Genomic DNA, 11138 nt, shown 5'->3' on the forward strand with positions numbered 1-11138 from the left:
ATATGTTCATGCTCTGGTCTGATGAGTCACATGTCCGACCTTTAACCTCTGTCGACTATTGACACGCGTTCCCTGGCAACCATCCCGGACCTTTAAACCCTCACGGTAGAGGGTATTTTGTAAGTAGGAGTCTCTGTATGTCAACGTAATGTTATAATGAATAAACAATCTACGACGCTTTATTACCAGGGAGAGGACGCGGCTGTTCCTGTCAACAGCACACAACTGCAACCCCAGGCATGCCACGACCTCGTCTGCAGTTCACTTCGTCTACAATGTTATCGAACAAAGTACTGCACCGGTGATTAGAGGGTCGATAAGCTAACCCCTCCACACAAACAGTAGACCAGCTTGTGTAGAATATGAGAAAGTGTGTGAGTGTGTGAGTGAGCGGGTTTAGTTTTAGTTTCGAGTCTGGACCAGACAATCCAGTGATCAACAGCATGAGCATCGATCTACGCAGTTGGCATACGATGACATGTGTCAACCAAGTCAGCGAGCATGACCGCCCGTTCCTGTCAGTCGCCTCTCACGACAAACATGGGTTACTGAAGATCAATTCTAACCCGGATCTTCAAGGGTAAATATGAGAAAGACGAAAGAAAGACGAAAGAGAAAGTTATTCTTAAACACTGGAGTTCTGTAACTGCAGCGGCAAACACTTATTATACAATTATTTTTATTTTATTTTATTTATGAAAATAACAGTTATGATATATAAAGCACTACATCTAATATTGCAGCAGGTGAATAATATGTATAGTTCAGCCAAGTTTTCACTAAATGTCCTGCCACATCTTGGATTTCCAAAGTAGACTTCAAGACTCCCTCTAAGTGTTCTGTCAGCCTCTGACAACCTATGGTCAATTTCCCAGTACGCATCCATCTACGCATTTAGTTTTTGGTGGTACATACTTCACTGATCCAAGAGGATGTTGGTGAAGGGAATTGCCTGTGAGATGTCCGGCGTGCAGTCCATGGCATCCACCCACGTATCTTGAACTTGGTTGAGAGGAAGGAATGACAAAGTAGCAGGAGGCTGGTTGGCTGACTACGATGCTGTCCTTGTAAACGTCACCGTATCTAGATTCTGTACCTTCTTCTAGATGACCTGCGTAAAATGAAAGTAGCAGCCTCGACATAGGACATATATCATTAACGCCAGTGCCAGTTACAGTGTGTCTGAATGACCTGTGGGTGGAGTCGCCTCTGTCAACACAGGATTCCGTCTCTAAAACCACCTCGCTTAGGTTTCATGGCGTTGATTAGGAGGAAGGCAGAATGTCAACTGCGTCACCTTGCATGCTGTAATGCCATGCATTACGTACATATGGTCCCAGAGTAGAAGACAGGAATAAAGAGTTACAGCCATGTAAAGTTCCTCCAACTGAAGCATGTGGCGAACCAGAAACAGCTTGTCATCGACACAGTCAGCCATGCAGAGGAAGCGTTGACCACGTGTAGTGTTGTTCCACATATCGGGCAGATCAACCTGTGACAAGGACTACGACAGGTGTAGTTTTCCAACGACGACGATATAGGATGATTTTGATGATCGGGAAGGATTGGACTATCATTTATTTCTTCAGTGTATATACAACATGTTTGGGATTACAATTTCTCAATGACGTCCAGATTTTAGAACAACTTTAGGTTGAGCCATCCTGGATTCGGATCCACACTCCAAAGGAAATCACATTATCGTCAGTATTAAAAGAGAGCGATCTAACCCACTCAGCCACCCCTATATGAAAGTCTGACAACTGTGCTCCCCTCTTACAATCAATGTACATGGCCCGGACGGCAGTTGTTCTCGCATGGACACGCTCACGGGCAGGTGGGCAGGTGGGCAGGGCAGGTGCCTCGCCTTGCTTCCTGGTCTTGTGTGATGTAATGTTTCTGTTATCAGTACATTCTGTATCTACACACCTCCAGGGCACGGATGTCAGATGCTGATTATTTAGTCAGATGCTTTACTTAGTATAAGCCAGTATGAAAGATTTGGCTTCCTCCACATTGGAACGTAACATACTCTATGTCCCACTCTTACAGATATAAACAGCTACACATCCTCAGTTGTAGTAAGTTAATAACAACACATCTCGTAATATCAGAGCCTGAAGCATGTTTCAGACATACTTTCTATACTAATATATCATATGACAGACTACTCAGGAGGAGGGATAGCTGGGCTTCTTGATCGTTGTTCTTGTCAAGGCCATAGCGACTTCCTTACTGACAGTTGTATAGGCGGGGTGACAACATCTCTACATTATGTAAGCTGACCGAACCGATGTGAAATACTCTTTCCTGTCTTCATTTGTGTCAGATGTGTTCTCATGCTTCAGTTCAACATCTGCAAACGCCTTGTGACGAGAGCAGGATGCGCTAACTCCTCAGCGAACACCCGGTGTCCCTCCAACTGCAAGCGTTACACAAAGTCGGAATCCTTGTGTATCTGTGTCTGTGTATGGGTCTGTGTCTGCACCTGTGTTTCTGTGTCTGTTTCTGTGCTGAGGCTTCCGAGGGTTAGAGGAAGGGTTTAGCTGCTTCTGTTTGTATAGATGTACTCTCTGCCAGAAGTATTGTGTCCTTTCACACTTTCCGTTTACAATTATACACTCCTGCTCCGTACTGTAGTGAAGTAAACTGGACGTATACTGCACCATGGCCGTTTACCGCTGGTACAAACATAGCCCCGTTATTTCACTCCTGTCCCCGGTGTCACGGAAGTAGCCGAGTGTACACGAGCGATTCTAGGCACTGGTTGTTTACGTACGCTTCTATCGATTTGGCTGACGGCTTGGTGAGTGAAGGGAGGCTATTCCCTACATTTACGCCTCCGAACGGACGTCCCGGTGGGTGAGTGGGTCAGGTCGCACACTTCGGGTGTTGGCGATTAAGTATGAGTCTACCTCCTCAGCGAACACCCGGTGTCCCTCCAACTGCAAGCGTTACACAAAGTCGGAATCCTTGTGTATCTGTGTCTGTGTATGGGTCTGTGTCTGCACCTGTGTTTCTGTGTCTGTTTCTGTGCTGAGGCTTCCGAGGGTTAGAGGAAGGGTTTAGCTGCTTCTGTTTGTATAGATGTACTCTCTGCCAGAAGTATTGTGTCCTTTCACACTTTCCGTTTACAATTATACACTCCTGCTCCGTACTGTAGTGAAGTAAACTGGACGTATACTGCACCATGGCCGTTTACCGCTGGTACAAACATAGCCCCGTTATTTCACTCCTGTCCCCGGTGTCACGGAAGTAGCCGAGTGTACACGAGCGATTCTAGGCACTGGTTGTTTACGTACGCTTCTATCGATTTGGCTGACGGCTTGGTGAGTGAAGGGAGGCTATTCCCTACATTTACGCCTCCGAACGGACGTCCCGGTGGGTGAGTGGGTCAGGTCGCACACTTCGGGTGTTGGCGATTAAGTATGAGTCTACCCAAGTAAGTTCTAGAATCTCGTCTTTCCTGAAAAAGTGTAAACCTACACAATATGCACGTTCCGTCGCGTGTCCTGTTGTCCATCCATACTTTGCCAGGTTATGGTTGAAGGTTTTTGCCCCTTCAAGTAGAATGTTTGAACCAACAACTGAACCTCACAACACCAATATCCCTTTCTGGCCCCTTCCTGCACCAATAGTTTCACTGAAGCCACAGCAAGACGACACGGGATTTGTAGAACTCTGTACGTTGTGTGTACGGTGTATTCAGACATGTAACAGGTCGGAGGTTGTTAGGATCAGCTAGGCCACCTTTAATTGGCGGAAGTACTGGTTGGCCTTTGCCCTACCACTACACGTCTCCTGCAGCCACGAAGGAATTGGAACAGTACAGTGATGGTATTGGACGTACGGGATGAACTGTTACCGGTTTCAGGTCCTGTTCGGGTATTAGGGTTGAACGTTTTAATCACAATCAGGTGTAAATAAACACAACAATGGTCAATACACTATCACTGTACTCGTCTACCCATGGTTCCTCGAGGTGGTACTTCCAAAACATTTCACAGGAATACTTTCCTCAACTACTTCAACAGTTTGTGTATGTGTGGTGCAATTCCGTGTGATGTGTGTGTGTGTGGTTTCAATGTGATGTGTGTATGTGGTGTGTGTGTGTGTGGGGGGGGGGGGGCAGTGTGTGGCATTTTTGGTGGGCCATTTTCTTTTATCACGTCACATAGGTGTGACCTTTGTGTGACCTAATCGATTGTTGAACCCTTAAGCCCCACCCTCCTTTGGGAGTCTCCTTTCCGGCCCAGGTGTGTGTGACCTTCAGGTTGACCTTAGTGGTCTGTGATTATTATTCAATTATTTTATGAGTGGTATGAGTTTGCCTACTCGAGTGTTCACACAGCAAAATCTTTTTTCATCGTAGAATTAATATCACACTATGAGGGGGTATTTAGCTGCTATTTATTAGGTCAAATGCTAAATCATTTCATCACTGTAAAACCACTTGACACCCTACTTGAGATATTCAGTGACCATCAGTCCTCAACTGCTTACTATTTCCTGTATTTAATTCCGGTCAGACACATTATCTCCATACATAACGGAAGCTGACCACTTGTGACTATACATTCATTGTAGGCTGTGCGCCATCACGCTGAAAATTATCAACAACCATTTCATGTACACATGATTACAGTCTGACCTTTAAATTACAAAAAAACAATTTCTGGTCAACTTGAACCGGCTAACTTTGCGAGCACACGAAGCCACACACAGGAAGCTGAACACATCAACCCTCCCAGGTCCGCACCAACTGTCACCTACTTGAACATATCTGTACACGCATAAGCATAAGTGATACAAATGGCAGCATTAAATACTTAAAATGGTGGTTAGTTTTAATGACTGGATGGAGGTGCTTTTAACAAACATAACACCTTACACTATTTCATCCAATCACAGCTGTCACATGTCTCTTCAGTTACGCCCCAGCGAGCAAGCGTTTCTGCTATTAGTGCATAGACAGCGCCCCATTCACGCATATCATACACGGGCCCACATGGCGCATGAATTTTAACAGCTACAGCCGTTTATTGTTGACAGATATGTAAAATAAATTCTCAGAACTTCAGAGTTGTTCCTTGTGTACCAAATGACAGCGTATTTTAAACTGGCTAGAGATACCTTTGATTTAACAACATGCGCTCTGATCTAGCATTTGACCTAATAAATAGCAGCTAAATTCCCCCGCATAGTGTGATATTAATTCTACGATGAAAAAAGATTTTGCTGTGTGAACACTCGAGTAGGCAAACTCATACCACTCATAAAATAATTGAATAATAATCACAGACCACTAAGGTCAACCTTAAGGTCACACACACCTGGGCCGGAAAGGGGGACTCCCAAAGGAGGGTTGGGCTTAAGGGTTCAACAATCGATTAGGTCACACAAAGGTCACACCTATGTGACGTCATAAAAAAAAAAATGCCAACCCACCTTTTCAACATTTGTAGTGCGATGTGATGTGTGTGCGTGTGTGTGTATGCTATGGTTGTGTGCTTTTATGTATGCTTACTTGAGTGTATGAATGTGCGCGCGTATGTGTATGCATGAATATGCATGTGTGTGCGCGCGTGCGTTCATGTGTGTATATGTTTGTGTATGCGTGTGTGTGCGCGCGTGTGTGTATGTGCGTGTGTGCATGTTTATGTGTGTGTGCATGCTTGTGTGTGCGCGCGTGCGTGCATGTGTGTATGTGTATATCGTATGTATATGCGTATGTGTGTATGCGAGTGTGTATGTGTGCATGCATGTGCGCGCGCGTGCGTGCGTGCGTGTGTATCTATGTGTTTTTGTATGCATGTTTGTATGTATTTATGTATGCATGTGTACGTGTGTGCATGTATGTTTCTTTATGTATGTTTGTGTGAGTATGTGTGTATGTTTGTAAGTGTGTGTATGTATGTGTGTATGCGTGCATTGTGTGTGTATATGCGTGTGCGTGCGTGAATGTGTGCGTTCGTGTATGTGTGTGTGTATGCGTATGCGTGTATGTATGTGTATGTGTATGTGTGAGCATGTATGTGTGGGCATGTTTGCATGTGTGTTTGTATGTATATGTATTTGTATGTAAATATGTGTATGTTTGTATGTGTGTGTACATATGCGTGTGTTTGTATGCTTATGTGTTTCTTATTTTGTGTGTTTATATATATTTGTGTGTATGTGTTTGTTTATACGTCTGTGTGTTTTATGTATGTGTATGTATGTTTGTGTGTGTGGTTGTATGTATTGTGTGTGTATGCGTTTGTATTTGTATGTATGTGTGCATTTCTGTGTGTGTGTTTTGTATGCATGTGTGTTTGTTCAACGAAGGACAGTAAAATAGCTAGAGGATCACAGATATGGATATAAAACTACTATGGAAAACTTGGAAAACTAAAACTTTAACTGTAGAAGACAATACAATATACAGACAGGCTCTATATCGCCAACAACTGAAGGTAGATCACCATACTAGGGACAGTGGGGACTTAAAGTACCTTTGCTACCTGCATGGACCCAAGCTGGATTTACACCATCCCTTCAGCCTTTAGCAATTCAGTCAGATCTAGCCATACATTAAACATGACACATATTCTACGACTAAAAAGGTGCTAAGAACAATTTTACCTTGAATGTTTTGGGACTTACGCACCCTCTCAGGAGGACAATCTTTGATACTAAATATAGTCACGGACAAAATATTGATCTTGGTTGTAATTACCAGACAGGGTAGAACCCGCTCGAACTTGAAATTGTCTGTCGTTTAAAAAGTTGAATATAAACTGAGGCAAACGGCCTCGCAATCCAAAATCACGAGCATCTTTTAAAATGCCATGTTTCCAGGTAGTGACGTATGCTTTTTCTAAATGCAAAAATATCGACACTGCATGTTGTTTATTAATTACGGCATTTTTTGTAAAAGATTCCAAACACACTAAATGATCGATGGTACTTCTGATTTTACGGAAACCACATTGTATATTAGTAATAAGGTTATTTGTTTCCAAGTACCAAACAAGTCGATTATTTATCATGCGTTCCATGGTCTTGCAAACAGAGCTAGTTAGTGAAATCGGTCGACAATTGGAAGGATCTGTATGATCAGGTTTAGGTACGGGGACAATTATAACATCACACCATGAAGAAGGAATCTATCCAGACGTCCAAATGTCATAAAAAATATTTAAAAGGGTCTCTAAACATGATTCTTGCAAGTGCTTCAGCAGCTGATAATGTTATCAGCTCCTGTAGCAGTATCATGAGCTTGTTCAAGAGCAGTATGAAGCTCATGAATAGAAAATATTTCATTGTAATCTTCCCCATTATCTGAATTGAAAGTTTTCTTTTCCTGATGTGTTTTATATTTTTGAAATTGACGTTGTTCGTTATTACATTTAATTATTGTAGAGATGAGTGTCTGGCCAAGGTTTCTATGAAGTTTATTTGCTTAAATATTATATTTGAAAATGCAAGTTAATAATCCGTCAATCAATTTGAGATGGTTAATGCTATATTGAGAGCCCTTACCTTTTATTTTCTGGATCATATTCTATACCTTTGATATTAATGCATTCTTAAATTTGTTCGCTATATCCGTTTGTTTTAACACATAATTCTCGCCAGGATTGGCGTTTACTTTACTTGCAATATTATAAGTACGCCGTGACTATATTAGCCGTTTACTTTTATTTTCTGGATCATTTGAATGATATATTCAACTTATGCATTGGCGTTTACATAGGATGGCGACAGAATTAATGCTCAGCTTTTTCTGTGCCTTCCTAGCCTGTTTGTACTCATCGTTGAACCATGGTTTGTGTATGTGTGGAATTGCAGAGGATTTTGGGATACACTCATCAGCTGTCAGCAAAATCCTTTATGGCATCAGGAACCTCTATGAAAAGTTCAGGTTAAAGTCTATCGCAATACAGAGTTTGATATAAATACCAGTTTGCTTTTCATATTGAGGATGGGATAATATCAGAAGGGTTCGCAGTGTGTAAGATTGTTGGAAAATGGTTTCCCGCAGACATAAAGCTGATGGTTTAAAGTCCTGGACCAATAATTGAAAATCATTAATAATTGTATATAATCCTCTAAAATTCCATTGAACCAGTGTTTGAGAATGAATGAGTCATCTCTTGACTGGAGATCTAGCTCGCCCATTTCTTGTAGGCACCAAACTAGCAGTTCTGCGATGGATGGTTTCTGAAGCGTCCATCTCCTCGAGTGATCCAAACTTGTTATATACTTTGATTGGATCATCTGAACCTTTAGGTTGTCTAGGTAGATTAGAACGAGAAAATGAATCTGTTTTATACCTTATTTTAACAGTTTGTCCTTTTCCAGAATGTGCTTTTGATGACTGTGATTTTGTTTTAGTTGTAAGAGAGGGTGTTTTATTGTCACAGAAGGTGTTTTATTGTCACAGAAGGTGTTTTATTGTCACAGTAGGTGTTTTATTTGTCACAGAAGGTGTTTTATGTGTCACAGAAGGTGTTTTATTTGTCACAGAAGGTGTTTTATTGTCACAGAAGGTGTTTTATTTTCACAGAAGGTGTTTTATTTGTCACAGAAGGTGTTTTATTGTCACAGAAGGTGTTTTATTGTCACAGTAGGTGTTTTATTTGTCACAGGAAGGTGTTTTATTGTCACAGAAGGTGAAGATTCAGATTTCTGTGTCGCTGGAATTTCAACCGTAGTCTGAGTAGCAGATTCCGATTGCACAATTGGCTGGGGGTTGACAGAAGTCACCCATGTCAAATCTGTCTGACACTGAATTGATGCAGTCGATGTTGACACTGCGTGTGTTTTGGTCACAGATGCGTATGTCTGAGTCTGTTCATTACTTGGCACAAGTTTCTTTGCTTCCATATAAGTGATGTTTCTTGTGCATTTTAGTTTGTTGATGTCCATTTCTCTTTCCCAGACTGAACACGATTTACTGGAGGAAGAATAAAATCCAGAGCAGTTCTTACACGTTTTGACATCTACAATGTGCACGTGTTACATTATTTTTGCTGAAAAGCCATGTTTGTATGAATAAAGTTTCATCATCCCCACCCGCCACCGAGTGCCAAGAAAGACAGATACTAGGGATATAGGGATGATATACACCAGTAGCAAATACTACCAGTTTGGCCCATGAATCATCGCCTTCTGGGACCAGCATTTAGGCAAATTGTATCAAATTTGAAGCTCTATGCATCATAGTACATACACAAAAAACAAAAAGGTAAATAATGTCTTCCAGTGGCATTTAGAAGTTGTACAAAGATGTCCAAATTATTTTTATGGATTAAACTTCTTCTGTATATATACTTCTTCTTTTATATTTCCCTCACGACGTTTCGGGACCATTCCAGAAATTTCATCAGGTGCACTGACTGCGTTATGACGTCACAATACATGTGTCATCACAATACACAAGGAAGAGTACAGTATATGTGAAGTTGAAAACTTGAAGTGTTGATTACATAATGATGATAAACATTATGGTCAGCTAATGATGTAGTTGACCTCTTCACTAACATCCCCTTGCAAGAAGCCCTCAAAATTCTCCGAAACAAGCTCCAGACCCGTATTAAAGAACTTGATACCAGTCTCACGATAGATATCATAATCAACCTTGCTACCACCTGTTTTGATTTCTCTTATTTCACATTTGATGACAAGATATACAGACAGATACATGGTCTACCTATGGGCTCACCATTGTCACCTCTGATCACTGAAATATATATGACCTCCTTTGAAGAAGGATCTGCTCTCTCCACAGCACCCTTTCAACCTTTGTGCTGGTATCGCAAAGTAGATGATACGTTCACAACCATAGACAAGCAAGATGACCCAGCACAGCTACTGCAGCACCTCAACAACCAACATCCGAGGATAAAGTTCACAATGGAGACTGAGTAGAACCGGCAACTTCCTTTCCTAGATGTCGCCCTCCACTCTACGAACAAAGGTCTCGTCACTTCTGTGTACAAGAAAGCCATCTCACACGGATCAGTATATCAATTACAACTCCTGTCATCACCCACAGATCAAACAAGCAATTATTGCCACTCTCAATGCCACTTGATGTAACTTTAAGACACTCCTCCGGCCAAATGGAAGAGGATCTAGCAATGGATGTCCTAGCCCTAGAGGATGTATATAGAGGATCTAGCAATGGAAGTCCCAACCCTAGAGGATGTATATGCCAAATACCATGCAGTTATGGCGATCAATATATTGGCGAGACTCTCAGGCCCATCAACACCCGTGTTGCTGAATACAAGTCGTCAGTATGTAAATAAAATGATAAGTCAGCTATATCGGAGCACAAGGCGAATAACCCAAGTCATGTAATCATGTGGACTGACATCAGGGTGCTTTCGAGCAACAACAACAACTGGCGTCGGATGATACTACAGGAGGCTGTTGAGATAAGAAGACATAAACCTACAATGAATCGTGATCAAGGTGTCTACCTGCCAAGTGCGTGGGACCTCCTGATTAACTTTTGATGAACTTTTGATAAATGCCTATTATCTATTCATTTGAAAACCCTACTATTAATTTTTGAAAGCCTGCTATCAGAACTTTTATTATCATTATGTAATCAACACTTCAAGCTTCCAACTTCACTTATACTGTACTCTTCCTTGTGTATTGTGATGACACATGCATTATGACGTCATAGCGCAGTTATGACGTCATAGTGACGACGTCATAGCTCAACTGTCAGTTCACCTGACGAAGGGACCTGTAATGGTCCCGAAACGTCGTGAGGGAAATAAAAAAGAAGTTTAATCCAGGTCAATAATGTATCCAAAAACCAAGCCAGATATTGACAGAGCAATGAAATTTCAGTGCTCAGAGCTCGGCATGACCAGCTGATTGATAGAACCGGGCCCATTCTAGGTGAAGTAAGGGGCGAAGTGGTGTGTTGGGCAAAAGGACGCTCATCCTAGAACCAGTACCCTCAACCACCAGACTCCCGTCGTCCACCGACCCAGGGGCGCAACCAACGGTAAACAGGTTACCCAATTCGGTATGTCTGTATGTATGTATGTATGTATGTGCGTATGTATGTATGTATGTATGTGTGTATGCGTGTATGTATGCGTATGTATGTATGTATGTATGTATGTATG

The sequence above is a fragment of the Haliotis rubra genome, unplaced genomic scaffold (genome assembly GCF_003918875.1).
Source record: "Haliotis rubra isolate DU_JTF1 unplaced genomic scaffold, ASM391887v1 Scf288, whole genome shotgun sequence".
NCBI classification, from domain to species: domain Eukaryota; kingdom Metazoa; phylum Mollusca; class Gastropoda; order Lepetellida; family Haliotidae; genus Haliotis; species Haliotis rubra.